We start from the raw sequence: 18,388 nt of genomic DNA on the forward strand, positions 1-18,388 counted from the left end.
CATTGTGTCATCTAATTTTTAAAATAACTGCAGTCATGTTACAAGTAAATATTCTTATATATATTTCTTGAATATATGACATTGTTTGGGTTGAAAATGGTAGTTACATGTATGCTATGTAGAATTTAAAAATGTTGCAAATAGAGCATAGTTATAGCTGTTGTTCTTCTTTGTTTTGTTTTGCATTGGATCTAATGTATATCCTTGTATATTCTTGGAATTGGGAAAATGTGTGAATGTTTCAGATCAGCTGATGAAAAAATAAATCCATGAAATGCATGATATGTGTTAAAAAATAATACCTTTAATAACAAATAAACATATCTATAGTAAAGTGAACTTTTTTTCCGCAATGAAATGGGCCAACAATTGAAACGCTGCCAACACACCATACTCTGTGGCTACGCAGCGTGTTGAACAGTACATGTGACTCGATCGTTGATCTAACTTTTTTCATATAAAATAATTCAAATATTTCTTGTTTTATATTTCCTTACGTTACAGAGAGAATATCGAGATGGTTTATAACACTTACTTTGCAAATGCGTTGATTAATTCCTTTGCATCCGTCGCTGTACAATCCTGTTTGTCACCGTGCGAAATCGTGTCACAATGGCCGACTTTACGGAAACTAAGGTGTGCCATGCGGGTTAAAATAAATCATGGCCGTTGTGTTCTCGATTAAATTCTGGTAATGAACTTATCTTTAACATCAATTTAATGACAAATATATTCAATTTCATAAATAAAAATATAGCTCATATTTAGTTTACTTGAAGACTTTTAACATGTTTAAAGACGTAACGTCATGCTTGACGCCATAAAATCCCCTCATTTTTCGCTATTGTAGTGTCTTAAAATAAACATCAGAAATAGAATTTCTGAATTCTTAAACACGAAAAAAAAGTTACACGACGAATGAAAAATTGTTTTAGAATATTTTTAATACAATATTAATTGCTTTTGACGTTAGGCCGATTTTGGCTAAACATGGATTTAGTCCTTTAGTTGATATCGGACCAGTGGTTCTAAAGAAGAAGATTACTTCCAAACAAACGGACGCCGGAGATAGAGTGATCAGAAATGTTCACTTGACCTTTCAGCTTAGCTCAGGTGTGAGCTAAAAACGTCCAAAAGGCTAGTGAAAATATTGTTTTTAATATCAATACTGTACATGTATATATGTGGATAAAATAACCAGAATAGTGGAGGAAAAGTTTTCATTCTCAGTAACTTGATTGAAAAAAGCTGGTCCATAAAAAAAGTATTTTTGGTACACACCTTTCTTCTTTCCATTCATTAATTGTCCTAAATACTAGATAATAAAGTCAGATGAGGGTATACAATTTTTTAGTAACTGTTCGCAAAAGAAAGATAAATAGTCAACTAGGTCACGTTTGTGATACACAAAGGGTAAATCTATCCATTCTATTTATAAATAAATAGGCAGAAACATGAGAAGGCTACTAACGGTCTTTCAAACCACACGTAGTTGTCTTCATAGCCCAATTTACTCTTCTGACCATGAGCTCATGGTGTCTCTTTCAGCGAATAAGAACCATTTCAGACATGACAAAAAGTGATCAGAATAGCTAACGAGCTATAAAAATGAATCCCACCATATGGCGTTTCTAAAACGAGAGTGTTAAAATTTCCAGCATCTGCAATTAACATGATTAACAGTTGCTGGGGAAAATGTGATTAATTTGTTCAGTACAGACATACACAAAAAGGTAAAACGTACCCCCCCCCCCCCCTTCCTGCGGAGCAGGGGTATAAAAAAAGTACTATACATAAGAGTTTACGAAAATTCAAATTTAGTAATTGTGCGGTGTTTATGTGTCAGCATAGAGATTGAACATATCTTTATAAGAACTATAATTATCACTAAATATGTGCAATTTTAAAAATCAATTAAAACTTCTCAAAACCTACTTTCCTTATGCAGAAAATTTTCGCATAGTTTGTCCTTGCAAATATTTCTCAGTGCGACCCTGTCTTTTTCATACGGTTGTTAGTCGGGATAAAGCTTTGTCATGAAAATAAGTCATCATGAACCAGTTTATTAGAAGTAAAATCGTGAAATAAGGTCACCACAAATAAAAGGTGGTTTACAGCATCTCAAAATCTATGACACTGGTCTTCTGACCACTTTAGTTTTGTTGAGATTACATCATAGTTCTCTGAACATGCCATTTTAATCTTATTTCTTTTTTAAATAACCTTCATAATTTATCTGACAAAATAAAATCTGTTCAAACATCTTCTAAACTGAAACTATTATGGACAGGCAACTTACCTGGTATAAACAGAAACTTCAAGTGCATTCATTTAGGGACGTTAAACAAGTAAACAACTTTAAAAATAAAACTTACCGTCAATTTCTGAAGATCTCCAGTTAAAGGGAGAATGGTTTCCTTGTTGAATTTCAAATCTTTCATATTCTGGTGAGCAATGCCACTATATTTCGTTCCATTCCGTTGAGTATAGTTCAATAAATTCAGCTGTTTTTTCTTTGGATATGGAATTCCGATTCCTCATTGCCTGGCCCCTTTTCAAACTTGCGAGTTTCTTTAGCAACTGCCCCATTTTGAGAGCAGAAGGCCTAGCAAATACCTTGGTTCCACTTAGGGAGTTTTGATTCGTGATTTCTGCAATTTCTTTTACCCCATTCACACATGCATCAAAAAGCTATGGTATCAAGAAATCTTCAATACGGGCATTTTCCATTCCAGTTAGTTTTTTTGAGAGATAATTTGAGTCTTCCTGCAAGCCGTAGTTTTTCTCTAACAAGGGAGGCTTTCTTGAGTTTTAAGAATTGTGTTTGTCCAAAAAGTAACAACAATGGGACCGATTTCATTGTTCTGCTTATTTCATCTGCATGCATGGATTGTACAACACATGATTGGACCTCTGACGCATTGTCTTCACCCAAGTTAACTGCACCTTGCAATAACATCTTACCAGCTTTCATGCACTCTTTATATGGAAAGTTCTTTATTTTCGAAGGATCATGCGGATTTGTTCGCAATGAACATTTCTTTATATGACGCCAACGGTCAGTTGTAACATAAAAGGTTAGACAATACTGGCAGAGAAGATACTGATCTGCACTGTAAAGTTTATCATCTTTCGGTCTTCTACCAACAATGAAATTTCCACTCTTTTGCAAGAGAACTTCGATGTTGTGATTGAAATCACCAAGACTTCTGTACTTGTCTAGAATCTTCATTCTATTTTCATTACCTTTAGCTGCAATTTCTAAATCCACTTCTTGATGCTGTGACAAAAGGTGTCTTGAAATTTTTTTTCTGAGGTTTCAGGCAGAAATGGCAAAAATGCTGTTTTGTATAATCAGGACCATCTTTAGCACTATCAATACACTGTATTTGTATGCAGTTGTTGCTAGAAGTTGCCTCGCCTATGAAGAAAACATAAGAAAAAGGTTTAAGGTGAAAAGAAAATAAGACAAGAGGCCCATGGGCCACATCGCTCAACTGAACAGCAGTTCCATTAACATTCTAATTCGTAAAATATGCTATTTCTATTTTAAATTTGAACCCCTTTCTGGGGCTCCAGTATTGTTCCAAGGTTTATGGTTGGCTTTAACAATTTAGAATTTACACTTTTTGAGGATTATTAGCATAGTAATCTCACAGACTGTAGCATTATAGTTCTCGAGAAAAATATTTTTAAAACATTTTCCATATACAATTTGTTGTTTTCCGCGAATTCAATCGATTGCGAATTCAATTGTGTGGCCCTTCATTTCAACAAACTTGACTCCCCTTCACCCAGTGATGCTTTGTGCCAAGTTTGGTTGAAATCTGCGCAGTGGTTCTGGAGAAGAATATGAAAATGTGAAAAGTTTCCAACAACGACAATGCCAACACCAACGCCGACAGACAAATGTTTTTACACGGTGGGTGTCGGGATACTCGTGACCTGTTCTGTATAATACTGAATATAATTGTATAATTAAGGTATGGTCATGTAACACTAAACAGTGTACATCATGAAACAGCTTTTGAAAAAAAATTAAAGGTATTTTTTAAAATCAATTTCAAATGTTTTACTTTAATATATTTTTCTTAAAGATATGTTTTTATTGTTTTGTAAGTGTGTGCCATGCCATGAATGTGACTGTATTTTTTTACTGTTTTTGTAGGAGAATTGTCTCCCCTTTTTAATGTGATTGTCAATTTCATATAGGTTTTTTGTATTGGTAACTTTTGTGTGTTTATTTTTCTAATATTTGTTGTTCATTGTCTTACCAGATAATCCAAAAATATAGAGATGGGATCTCTCAATGAATGACTGCACGTCATTTTTTTTTCTTTTCTGAATTTCTTTGTTTGAATTCTTCATCTGTAAGAAAGTTGATAGGGTGATAGAGAAAGCATGACATAAAACTTACATAAGAGTGATTCAATATATATGAGTGGTCATGCCACATCTTTAACATTCATTCCTTTTCCTTCTGATGTAGTGTGTTTCTGGCATTATCAATGTCTCCAGGTTCTGACATCAGCTTGCAGAATTGTTCCACTTGTTCTTCTTTCATGTCTATGTAGTTGATGTGTTTGACTACACCAGCTTTTTCAAGCCGGTCGATCTTATTTGTGACAATTGTTTTGAGGGGGAATTTTCTGCCATATATTTTTTAGTTTTTCTTGCAATTCACCGTCTTGGTCAATATAATCTGTCTTGTAGCATTTTGGAGCGACTTCCTCACCAATGAAAAAATTCTTGCACTGAATATTTCTTTTAATGATTTTTTTTGAAAACTTTTGCCGAACGTGAAGTTGGAACTGATAATCTGTATGCACTTTTTTTTTTACTCCTCACTCGTCGTTAATATTCATTGAAAGAGAATGTTTCTAGACTTATGCCGTTTGATATAGCAAACTGTTTGATTTTTGTAACATTTATTTTTTCAGGTAACCTAGTCCAGCTAATAGGGCGGTTTGAGGGCATACAACCCAATTCATTTTAAAGTACTTTTTTATTGATTTTGTATGAATTGAATGGCCCATGGTGTTTTTTGTTTTTTAAAACTTTGTTTTTCTCATTCTGTGTTTTCTCCCTAACTAAAGTTTCTTCTCTTGTTGTAAATTCAGTAGCCAATTTGTCCCTCTCATGCTGACTGAAAGATTTTCCCGAGCACAAAAAGTAGTGGACATCCACATCATCTTGCGAAATAGCATTTTTCAGAGTTGATTTTAATTAACTTTCCTATGCAGTTACTCTGACAAACCGAAAGTGAAACAGTGTTTGGACCCAAGCACAAATCATCACCGCTGACAAGACTTAGATCTTGAAAATAATAGATAAATTCGGTGTACTGCATGCTGTACCATTGTTTTTCAAAAACCGTATTTATAAATACCTTGAAAATATTTAGATTTTATATAGTACGAACAATTAAATTTGTTTTTTTGGTAGTTGTGTGTACTTCTACGCCAGAGTTCAACCAAAGTTTTGAATCTTGGACACTATTGTTCGTCGTTTCCATCATTTTCTTATTGACGATAAAGATTTAGGGTATGTTAATGATCTGTGTATTAACTCACATGCAATAAAGTACAAAGAAACAGGGGGTCGTACTATTGATGGCATTTTACATCACAATGTACCTTTCATTAAAACATTACAGCCAGATCATATCATTCTTAAGGTTGAAGGCAATGACGTAAGACGATTATATTCACCGGAGGGATTCTGAGCAGTTGTTAAAGTTTTGCATAACACGTGTAGTGTAGTTAAATTGGTCGCATTATGTCATCACCAACACTTCAGAATTTTTCTACAAACTGAAGTTTACTTCGAGCGTTTTTCGACGGCGCTAGAGTGGATAGCGATATTTAAACTGGGTATTTCGTGTATTTCTCATGTGTTAGATGATTTAAATATTCGCACTAATCTTTTAAAATCTCACATCAAACGCACGCTACTTACACTACTAGCTTTAAAAACCCCTGTCCGTATGAAAATCTCCTGTCTTCCCCTGTCACCCCCTGTGTTTTCACTGTCATCCCCTGTACATCCCCTGTGTGCCACTGTACAGAGCCCCTGTATACCATGTCATCCCCTGTGCGCCCCTGTACACAACCCCTGTGTGCTACTGTAAGCCCCTGTCACCCCCTGCACGCCACTGTCATCCCCTGTAAGCCACTGTATACCCCTGTGCATTCCCCTGACCTCCACTGTACGGCTTTTGACTGGGTTTTTTTTTCAATGTTTATTTATTTACTTATTCAACTATTGAAATAACATGTTATATTTTGAGCTTTAAGTCAATATTTGCACTCAACAGTGCCGAATCCCAAGACACACTGTTATCGTAATTTTAGAAATCGCATATTTTAGTTGATAATTTATTGATACTTAAATAATCATGCTAACAACTAAAAATTTGAGATTCAATGGGTGGTAAACCTCAGGTAAGGGGCGAGGATTATATCTAATATAAGTGTGAAAGCCCTCAGGGCATATAGTCCTTTAGAGCTTGGGAACATCGCTACTCCCTTATGTTGGAAAAACAGACGAACAATACAACATAGAGTGAATTATTTATATTTTTTAATAGTATATATATATATATATATATATATATATATATATATATATATATATATATATAAATATATACCCTTTACTGTTGAATATCTTAAACTTACGAATCTTGATAATAAACAATACAATAGAAACTAAGATAAAGCGGGGCACATGGTTTTTAAATCGTGTATATATCTAAACATATAGGTGCGCACTAAAACCAATGAATCAGTCAAAATATAGAATTTATAATCAGCCATGTAATGACACCTTTCTTCTTTTTTTTAATCAAGCTCTTGGTTATATCTTTATTAATTTCCCGTGAATATCAAAATAAAGCTTCAATAGCTTATATAAGTTTGCCTAAGAATTTTTTTTAGTTTGTTTGTTTAGTATGTTTCTGACCGGCTTTTTGGACTCTTGAATTGAATTTCAACTGATGATTTAATTCCATTAATTTCTAAAATCTTATTTTCATATCTCTTTTTACTGCAACTAGTGTTAATTAATTGCCAGTGAACAGAAGTGTGCCGCCAAGGTCAGAACATGTAAATATGTTTTCTATACATGTACATGTAGGAGGTTATGTAGATATTGAGAAATGTAAAAAAAACCCAGCTAATTAATCATGAGAGAGAAAGAGAGAGAGAGAAAGATTTTGAATTAAATTTATGAATTGTATAGTTTACCGGGGAATTAATTTCATAATAAGTTAACATGCAATCCTAATTTCATCACTTATTCTTTATCATTTCGCGGCCCTGGTCATAACATACACAACATACATGCCATTGTAGAACTAGTGTTTTCTATATACATGTAGCCTAAGGAGTTTGTAAAAATACTGAGAGAGAGAGAGTGAGTGAGAGAGAGAAAGAGAGAGAGAGAATGAGGATATATTGCATTGATCTTAAATTAAAAGTTACTAATAGTTTATACCCGGGAATTAATTTCCTAATAAGTAAACACGCAATCCTAACTAATCTTCATAACCAATTCTCTATAATTATCTAGATTAACTTAGAGCTGTCAAATTGATTTTTAATTCATCAATGTTTTATTCTACACCAGATCAATTGATCAAAAAACTTGAAGACACATGATTAACAACTAGCTGATTCAAGCTACAGTTCTAAAAGAAGAAGATGTTGACATTTTTTTCACTCGGTCAGTGATTATATAATAGCTACTGTACACAGCCCTTGTTGACAATTTACAGTGGACGGTAGCAAGATCGGGAAAAAGAGATGAAAGACATACGTGTACATGTATATATACACACACTTCCTAAGATCTGGCTGGTCGGTCAGTGATGATATAATAGTTATATACTGTATACAGCCTTCATTGACAATTTGCTGTGCACGGTAGCGAGATTGGAAACAATGAGGTGTCAGACACACGTGTACTTGTATATACACACACGTCCTCAGGTCTGAATTCTCGGTAATGGTACACAATGATGCAATATGTTGTTTAAAGACCCTTGTGACTTTTTTCACAATTTGTTAAAGGTATAGAAACAAGAAATTGAACATTTCGATTTTTCAGTTCTGAGAATTTCAAACATGAAAAGATTGAAGAGCTTTTAATTCAGAACATTATTTTGCACAGTGATATGAATTAAAACTGTATATTGCTCTCTCTTTTTTCGAATGAAATCAAATTTAAATAAATGTATGATACAATGTATTTTTCTAATCCGACACCCGGAACATTGTTTAAGATAATGCATGTGTGAATACATGTTACCCCGTTACCGGCATTTGCATGAGGGCAATTCTATACAGTAATGCATATAAATAATTAAATTGAAAATTGCACACTAATAAAAGTTAAAAGTGTCAATGGACCGGTCTAATTCCCCCTACCGACAAAAACACTCATCTCTCTCTCTCTCTCTCTCTCTCTCTCATGATATATATAAAAAAAGCTGACAGCAAATACCAGCGATTTACTTGAACTATGCATCATTACACAGGCTCGTAGCATCGTTTTTGAAAGTGTGTGTGGGGGGGGGGGGGGGGGGCAGACTCATCCAGAAAATCATGACAAGCAAAAGGGAAAAAGGAAAATATCAATTTTTCAAAATCCTAATCCAGGGGGGGGGGGGGGGGGGGGGGGGGGGACTTGCGTCGTATGTCGTAAATCTAGAATTTAAATTTCACCCCTAATTTCCTTTTTTTTATATTAATCTTTTACATGTTCCCCAAAAAGTGGGGCGGGCAACTCCATGATAATTCTATTTTTTATATGTACATTTTAAAAAAACTAGTTGCTGCAAGAAAAAGTAGGGGGGCAGGCCTTCCTGGCCCACCTGATGCTTCGTGCCTGTTACACTGGACAAAACAGTCAAGATATAGGTGATCATTTCAACATTTCGATCTCTGTGTGGTTATCTGCACGCGTTGATCATGTTGTGTTATTATGCGCTTTAGCTCAGGCAGGTTACATGGCACAGAACATTGCATATTTCACATAATCCTCTACTTCCTTTTTTTAATACAAACTACAGAGCACGGTTATTTTTTTTAAAATGCATGTAATAAAATAAGCGGTTTATTGGTATACAAGTATAGAATTATCTTGATTTGTGTCAATACTGAGTCAAAATTATTCACATTTGTAGTAATATTGTCCTGTATGAAATGCAAAGAAAAACAAACACCGTCTAAAACATGAATGCCAAATATAATTTTTTTTAAAAATCTGAATTAATTAAAAGCTATTTATTTACTTAGCGAGCAGTTAAAGACCGTACAGGGGATGTCGGGGGCATGCACAGGGGTATACAGTGCCTTACAGGGGATGACAGTGGCGTACAGGGGGTGACAGGGGCTTACAGTAGCACACAGGGGTTGTGTACAGGGGCGCACAGGGGATGACAGGGTATACCAGGGCTCTGTACAGTGGCACACAGGGGATGTACAGGGGATGACAGTGAAAACACAGGGGGTGACAGGGGAAGACAGGGGATTTTCACACGGACAGGGGTTTTTAGAGCCAGTAGTGTTACATCCTTAAATTCCGATAAAATTCCTTAAATACTCTCCAAACTGAACTTTTATTCTGCAGCCACATCAACTTCTGACCAGACCGGCCATTGTGATAGAAAATGTTAAACTCAATTTCATTAGTTAAAATTCCTGATGGTCCAATCAGAATCCGTCTTTCTCGAAGACGTCAAAATGGCATTTTCATGTTTAGATAAGAGGTCAAAATCAACGAAGTCTATATCATTAAAATCTCAAAGATTTTCTTCAGTAATTTCATATCTGTCGAGTGCCTGGCTCAAAGACAAATCGTCTAAATCTTCAAAATTCGTCAAAAAATCAAAATCGAAATTGCTTACACCGTCCGACATGTTGACAAGCTATCATGAAATGAATCTCTATTATTTTTATTTCTGTGAAATTTACGTCATCAGATATGCGACAAGTTGTTTGCATCATATATGCCTCGTATTATTGGTTATATCGTTTTTATGGGGCGTGGATATCTCGGGCGCGGAGCGCCCGAGATTTCCACGCCCCATAAAAACGATATAATGAATATAGCTCAAAATATAGCTCATAGCTCAAGTGAGCTATTCTGATCAAATTTTGTTTGAGCGTCCGACTGTATGTAAACTTTTTTTTTTTACTTCTTCTCCAGAACTACAAGGCCGATATGAAACAGACTTAGCACAAAGCATTCTTTGGAGAGCCACACTCTCTTTCAAAGAGAGATAATGAAGAATTATTGAAAAATTGTTGGTATCTTTCAAAAATCTTCTCAAAAAGCAATTGGCCATAAAAGCTGTAACTTGTGTGTATGCATTGTGGGCTAGGGTAGATTCAATTTTGTTAAAATCTTGATCCCCGGGGGTAGAGTAGGGTCACAATGGGGTCAAATTTTTACATAGAAATGTTTTGGGTAAAATCTCCAAAACGTTTCTTCTCCAAAACCAATTGGCCAAGTTGTTCAAGTCATGATTCTTGGTGGTAGGGTGGGGATGACTATGTTGGAAGGAGCAATTGTTATTATTTTGAAAATAAATTGTTATACTATATTGTTTTACTAATATGTGAGCGTCTTCACAAATTATATTCTCAATTGTCCCTGGACAATACTTTGACCCAATAGGGCTTATTGATTTTGAAATATATTGTTTAAGATCTTCTCGAGAACTGTAATACACATTATGTGATATGAGTTTGATATATATTTCCATCTTGTTCAGAAGTGGCTCATTGTTCAACATAGAATACCTGAAGAAAAACATTTGAAAATCTTTTCTATTCTACTATTTAACCAGATATTTTGTATATGACTCCATAAACATTATTTCATTATGGCTGTTGTTCCTCAGGTGAGCGATGTGGACCATGGGCATCTTGTTTTTAGAATAGGGGGTATCTCTTCAATATAAAATTTAAGAAACTAAAAAAAAAAATATTCCTTATTCTAAAGCTCTGCATCTACATTTATTTATTAAAAGAGCATTTATTGGCCAATATATTGTTTTGTTATGTTTTTAAATTTTATTTACATTAAAAAAAACCAAGATGTTAAAATATAAACAATTGAAAAAAATCTGGTTGTTATTTCAAATATTTTTTATTATTTTTCAGAATCATGTCTCGCAAATCAAAGAAATTTGGCTCCAGGAAGTCCCTGGAGCAGAAACAGAGAATTCAAGAGAGGAGGCATCAGGCAAAGGAGAGCGTCAACTCCAACAAAGGTCCCAAAGATATGAGCGTCAACTCTATAAAAGGTCCAGAAGAGAGCGTCAAATCTAAAAAGGTCCAGAAGAGATCGTCACCTCTATAAAAGGTCCAGAAGAGAGCGTCAACTCTATTAAAGGTTCAGAAGAGAGCGTCACCTCTTTAAAAGGTCCAGAAGAGAGCGTCGCCTCTATAAAAGGTCCAGAAGAGAGCGTCAACTCTAAAAAAGGTCCAGAAGAGAGCGTCGCCTCATTAAAAGGTCCAGAAGAGAGCGTCAACTCTAAAAAAGGTCCAGAAGAGAGCGTCGCCTCTATAAAAGGTCCAGAAGAGAGCGTAAACTCTAAAAAGGTCCAGAAGAGATCGTCACCTCTATAAAAGGTCCAGAAGAGAGCGTCAACTCTATTAAAGGTCCAGAAGAGAGCGTCAACTCTATAAAAGGTCCAGAAGAGAGCGTCAACTATATAAAAGGTCCTGAAGAGAACGTCAAGTATATTAAAGGTCCTAGAAATAAGAGCGTCAACTCTATAAAAGGTCCTGAAGAGAGCGTCAACTATATAAAAGGTCTTGAAGAGAGCGTCAACTATATAAAAGGTCCTAGAAATAAGAGCGTCAACTCTATAAAAGGTCCAGAAGAGAGCAGCATCTATAAAAGGTCCTAGAAATAAGAGCGTCACCTCTATAAAAGGTCCAGAAGAGAGCGTCACCTCTATAAAAGGTCAAGAAGAGAGTGTGGACTCTATAAAAGGTCATAGAAATGAAATTGAAAAACAAGAAACAAACAAGAATGAAAAACAAGAAACAAACAACTCAGCTATGTTATGGAAGGTCTAAGAATTCTACCACGTTTGATTGAGAAAAATTTGCATAAGCCCTGCCCCTTATTCATGAGATTTTGCGAGATATTAGTATTTCGGTAATTAACAAACATCTACCAAAATGAATATGATTAATTATTGGGTTTGAATGGTTCAAGAAAGGTGTACTGAAATGAATTCATAAACTATTCTTTACATCTCCCGAAATCATGAAATTCCTAAATCGTCTGATGACGTGTCGAGGCTGACAATGTCACATCGGCGCTGGCAGCTGTGATCAGAATAAACATGTGGACTTGTTTGTGATATATCTCGGAATTTAACCCATTTACAACCAGCGTGGACAGAAATCGGCATAGGATTCAACTGAACAAGGTAGGCTTTATCTGTACTTCCCCTAGATATTGTTTTATATTATTTAATATTGTTGGATGGAACGGAAACGAAGTGAAATTCCTCGGCTTCGATTTTGTTTACTTGTTTACATTTGTTTTTCATGTAATATTGTGTTCAAACATCAGTTTGGTGACTCAGTCAGGCAAAGTAATTGTTCTGCGTTTCGCTACTTTTGATCATAAAGAACATTGAGGCTCATTGTAGCTTTTTACTGGTCTCATATCGCGATAATATTAGATCGCATTTCATCCATGTTTAAAGTACACAATAAAAAGTCCATGGCCAAACACTGTATGTGCTAGCACTACAACGATTACTGTGAGGATCTGGAATGATTATAGACAAGATTGTAATGTTGTTTAAGTAAATCAAAAAGTGTTATTTTATTCAGCCTTCTTTTATGAAGATCTAATTAATTTTATTTAAGACAAAATTAAAGTGTATTCAAACTGAATTTCCACACATTTTAAAGAATAAACATTTGATTATACCTGTTGTAATATCACTAAAATTGAAACCGCCATTAATATGCCCTATAATAGAGTAATGTTTCATTTTCATGTTTTCTTTTACACAATAGCTTGCTAATTATGACACTTTTCACAGGGTTACTTAGGCAGTAGATGGTCCACTGAAAACACTTCTTGGGATGTTGATAAAAAGTAGGTACTATATAAATATTTCTTTTACTCACTAACTTCAACTTCATGCTTAGTTTGTTGTTTTTTAATATCATATTGATAATGATACTAATGTAACCTATTATAATAATTTGCATTGATATCTATTGAAATGAAATTTGAAATTGATATATATTCATCATTTCAGGTATTGGTTTTCTTATCAACTGGACTACCTCCTAATATCAAAAAGACAGAAGAGAAGAACATGTAGTGTGCAAGAAGAATTGTCAATTTCCATAAATTACACATTATGACTGAAAAATACTAAAAATCAGAAAACACTAGTCTTGTTGAACAGTTTGTCACAGAAAAGCAATCTCTATAGTATTTGTAAAGTTGATTATCAAAATAAATTCTTGATAATATTGATATATTGTTTCTTCTTGCTTTCTTTAATTAGTACTAAAATATCAATTATGATTAAAAGTAAACCTGATAATACATTAAAAGAATTTATTCACCAGCATAGTAACATAAATTATTATGAAACATAAATGTGTAAATATTTACAAACTCAACACTTACACCACCCCCCTCCCCTCCCCCCCCCCCCCCCCCAATAAAGGCAACTGATGAAGTTATTTTTTTCCAATTTCAACAATTTTATAATGATGATTGGTGTGAACAGAAACAACATTTTAACATTATTTTAGTGAAATTCACAGCGTTTAATTATTTTAAGAATGAAAATTAAAATCATGATCTTAGTCAGTGTTGCGTTTGAATTTCACGCAAATGACGCTGAAAGTAAAGTGGGTCAGATAAAAAGCAGTAGTGCAAGGGCATACACTTGATCAAATATATTGAAAATTTCCATGTCTTACCATTGTATCCCTATTATATCAAAAAGTGCTGGGAGCTGTATGAAGTCGCTACGCATTTCATATGAATAAGCGTTAATTGCGGGAAATCCCAGTAAATTGCTGTTCATACACTGTTTACATTGAATTTAATAATTGTTCTTACTTGAATATTTTAAACTCCCAGCACTTTTCGAAATTTTGAAGGTTCATTTTACAAATTAGAAACAGAAATAACTATATTTGTTTATGTTATGCCCTTGCACTTTGCATTTTTTCGTATTATTCCTGGTTCATCTATTTTTAGCAGTATCACGTGACAGGGTATTCCCAAGAGACTCAAAAATTGCTCATCCGATAACAAATTATTTAATTTTTATAATCGATAAAATATCACTTTGTTGAACAAATGTTTGGAGTAGAATACTAAGATTGTTCAAAGGCTAACATTTTATGTGATAAATATCGCTATTTTTGTATGAACGCCCTTAACATAGCTGAGATGATGGCGATTCGAGTAGCAGAACATCTGTACGCATCAAACATAATAACAGATGAAATGAGACAACAGATAGAAGCCGAGAAAACTAGTTATGACCAAAACAGAAAACTGATTAGTATCATTTTACGCCGAGGATCGAGGGCTTTTATGGGTCTCAGAGTGGCATTAATGAAAGCCAATCAAGCTGATTTATCGAGACTCTTAATGAACAATGACGATGACACGAAGTCTGAATACGAAAAAAAATTAGCCATGGCAAGATCGTTGGTCATCCCTACCAAAGAAATACGTGATTCCAGAAACGAATCAAAGAAAGCTACACACCAACAGTCTCAGGAGCCAAGATGTAGGATAGGTCTGGACGACTTGAATGACCTGTTTCTCACCGTCATGTCTTTCAAGGGAACGATTTTTTTTTTTAGAAAAAAGCATATGCCTCCTTCTCTTATAGTGGCAGGATTTTTTTACAGGTCATGAACAGTCTTTGTGTCAAATTATAGATTCTAATACTTTTCAATTATAATTTGCCCCAGACAGGATACAGCTTTATTTAAAACAATGACAATGTTTAACTTGAACAGATACATGCAAGTCAAATTCATGACACATTTTCGGCAATTTGTTTATGAAAGAAACTTCCAATGTTTTTCCATAAAAACAGTACAAAGCCGACACGGATTATAAACTTTTTCCTCTAATGACCTTGACTTTGATTGAATAACCTTGGGTCAAAATCATGACATACCCTCAGGTCATAAGCAATATTTGAATAATATTTCTGCTAGTTGACTTTGCCAAAATGACCTTGGATCAAGGTTATAATAAACATTTGTTTGAAGTAAGAACTTTCAATGCTCCTCCATTAAAACAAATATGGACCAGACATGAACTTTCAGGCCACACATGTAAACAATCTTTGTGTGAAGTCACACCTTTTAATGTTTCTCCATAAAGAAAGATGTGGACTTGACCCAGATTTTGAACTGACAGACGGACAAGGTGATTCCTATAAACCTCCCCCAAACCTTCATTAAAGTCGATAATAAAAAGACAAGAATTATTATAGATTTGTTTCTTATCTTATGGAACTATTGCTTGAAAAAGATTACAAATGAGGACGTTATCAGAGTTTATGATATTATCTTGTAGTCAAGTTTTAAATGTACTCAGCTATGTCTTTTTTTGAAATTAAATGTGTTGTAGTATTCAAGAAAAATTGAACGATTGGATCACTGGGACGTTAAAGTGGTGAACAGCCTATCTACAAGAGTCAACATCGTTAGAATAACGATAAATGCTACAGCCAGCTACACACTCTCAAAGCTTGTAATTCGTCTGCGAAAGTGCACAGAGTTTCCTAATTATTCTTGGTAACCTGTAAATACTTTTAATTCAATACTGTGTATCAAGAAAATATAAACACATAGAACTCGATACAAGTTGTTTAATTGTTAAGGAAACCTAGATAAGGGAGAGAGAGGCGAAAAAAGAGAGAGGTTGAGATGGAGAAGTGAGAAATGGTACGGTGATTAAATATAGATAACTACAATAAAAGCAATCTTATTTTTCAGACAAGTACACGAACTTGAAAGAAGAAAACACAGGAAAAATTCCGAAAACTACATTTATGCAATGTATTCCTGAATAAGCAAAGAATATTGTTTTCATCCATCTTCAAAAACTACTTAAATAAAATGTTTTCATCTAGATTTTGTTTCTTTTTTTAGCGTTTTCGCGATTCTTAGGCATCGCAACTGTTGGAATCGGTATGTGATTATCGGCACGTGCTTATCATATTGAGTTATTAAGCCTTTCTATATGGCACCGAACGTTGCAGATTTCCCGCACTCTTCTGAATTTCTTTTCACAAATTACAAAACCCGATCATTTGTTAAAATACATGTAATAAGTTATGCGGTTTATTGGTATACATATATATCTTGATCATTGCTAATGTTGAGTCAGAATTAAGTTTTCAGCGGCAGTAGTGTTAGTGATACAAAATGAGAAGATAGTACAAAATTATTTTTTCAAAGAAAACTTCGTAAAATAATAAATAAAAATATAATTATCTTTATTATCACATGTTTAAAAAACTTCGGTGCATTCTAGGCTTTTGGTTTTCTTAAATCACTATTTATTTGTTTCATATGGGCGATGTGCATTAGCACTTAAAAAAGAAAGAAAGTTCATAACACTGTTATCAAGGTGCAGGAAACAACACACAGGGCATAGAAAAAAAACTTGGGATTACAACAGCATTCTATTTAAATTAATCTGTTACACACAGACACCGGGATGAGGCCATGAACATCAGGGATTAGGAACGCTGTACAAGATCTGCCAAATATAGCTTTCCCATTCACCACAAAACAGAATAAGCAAATTACAAAGAAAACAGCGAACGGTAGCATTGTCTAGTCGCCTAACTAAAAGTCTTTGTCCAGCCGCCTTACTAAAAGTCATTTTTTAATGATTGTCTTATTTAATTTGTTTTTAATAATGTAAAAAAATTATGTATATTTTCACTAAATATAAATGATTTGGTCAAACAAAGACAGATAACTTTGTATTTTGGATTGAAACAGCTTTTTTATAATAGATCTAACGGAACACTGATTTTTAACAAACATTCCCCCACCGGTGAAACAAACATTTTGGGGATTTTTATACTTTGTTATATTGTATATTCAGAAATACATTCCAAACAAGAATTTTGCTTTGTTACTTTTTAAAAAATAATTAAAATATATGAATTAAAATGATAATTTTCTTTAATATCTAACATTTAACATGTGTTTATTAAGTTTTATGCACTCGCTTCTCACCACTGCGACCCGAGTTCGATCCCCGTGATCGACAGTGGTTGTATGTAAAAGGGTATGGTGGTCGCCCTCTTGGATACCTGGGTTTTCTACGGGCACTCCGGCTTCCTCCCACATCAAAGAACCACTCGCTCTAACATCCGTGCAAACGAAAGATATAAATATAAGTTGTAGAACTTGTTTATCAATCGTTGTAAAATGAATAAAGTTCAATTTATTTATTTTAATAGGATTTTCCTCACAGACATCTTCGCTAGCCAAGGGTTTTCGGTCCACTTTGCTCCCCATAAACCCTTGGCGGATTTCATTGCGAAAACTCGGTGATGTGGTGGCGCTATCTAGCGAGCAACTTGAGTTGCGCCCCTTGCATATTTACATTTTAATCGAATTAAACAACGGGTTATATGTACACTACGGCATTAATACAACTTGAAAACATGTTGACTACCGAATATCGGAACATAATTAACGATGCTATTAAATACGAATTAAGTTATAAACTAGGGAAAGCATGGAATGTTTTATTCATAGTGTTTTGTAAGGACCTGTACCAGGAGTGAAAAAGTCGCGATTTATATCAAAGCTTTCATGTCATAAAACCAGGTATCGTTGTCGTAAATAATGTGAACCAAAGAAATTTAATAAAATAAATCTCATTGAACCTTTAAAAGCAATAACCACAAGCAGGAACGTATATACTAACGGGATGGGCAGCTTCTACATTCGCCATGTTTACTTCCCATGCTATCACGCGAGCCTTGACAAGTTTGTAGAACTATGTTCAATCCCAGTAAAATATATAGGTTTTTTAAGCGATCTGGTTAGACCATCGTTGGCGAGGCACTGTACTCGAGAACTTGTGTCTTAATTTGTTAAAAGCCCCGAATGATTTACCTAAGATCACACACGTGTTTTCTTTTAAAGTTTATATTAACAAGCAATGCGATTGGATCAGCTACTCGCAGCTGCAGCCAATCATAAAACGGAGCTCGTCACCGAGTTTTCGCAATGAAATCCGCCAAGGGTTTATGGGGAGCAAAGTGGACCGAAAACCCTTGGCTAGCGAAGATGCCTCACTCATAGAGACAAATTTTTAAAGAAAG

General features: G+C 34.5%; 1 protein-coding gene and 1 long non-coding RNA gene across 2 annotated transcripts in view; one reads left to right on the forward strand and one right to left on the reverse strand.

The window, feature by feature from the left end:
• Nucleotides 1-18,388, reverse strand: part of LOC128172654 (neurogenic locus notch homolog protein 3-like) — a 129,264-nt gene that overhangs the window by 101,704 nt on the left and 9,172 nt on the right. The window lies entirely within an intron of this gene.
• LOC128172823 (uncharacterized) lies at nucleotides 12,372-13,527 on the forward strand. The gene is made up of 3 exons (XR_008242331.1): nucleotides 12,372-12,454; nucleotides 13,082-13,137; nucleotides 13,304-13,527. It is a non-coding gene; the product is annotated as an uncharacterized LOC128172823 (long non-coding RNA).

This window comes from Crassostrea angulata, chromosome 2, assembly GCF_025612915.1.
Source record: "Crassostrea angulata isolate pt1a10 chromosome 2, ASM2561291v2, whole genome shotgun sequence".
Lineage (NCBI taxonomy): Eukaryota > Metazoa > Mollusca > Bivalvia > Ostreida > Ostreidae > Magallana > Magallana angulata.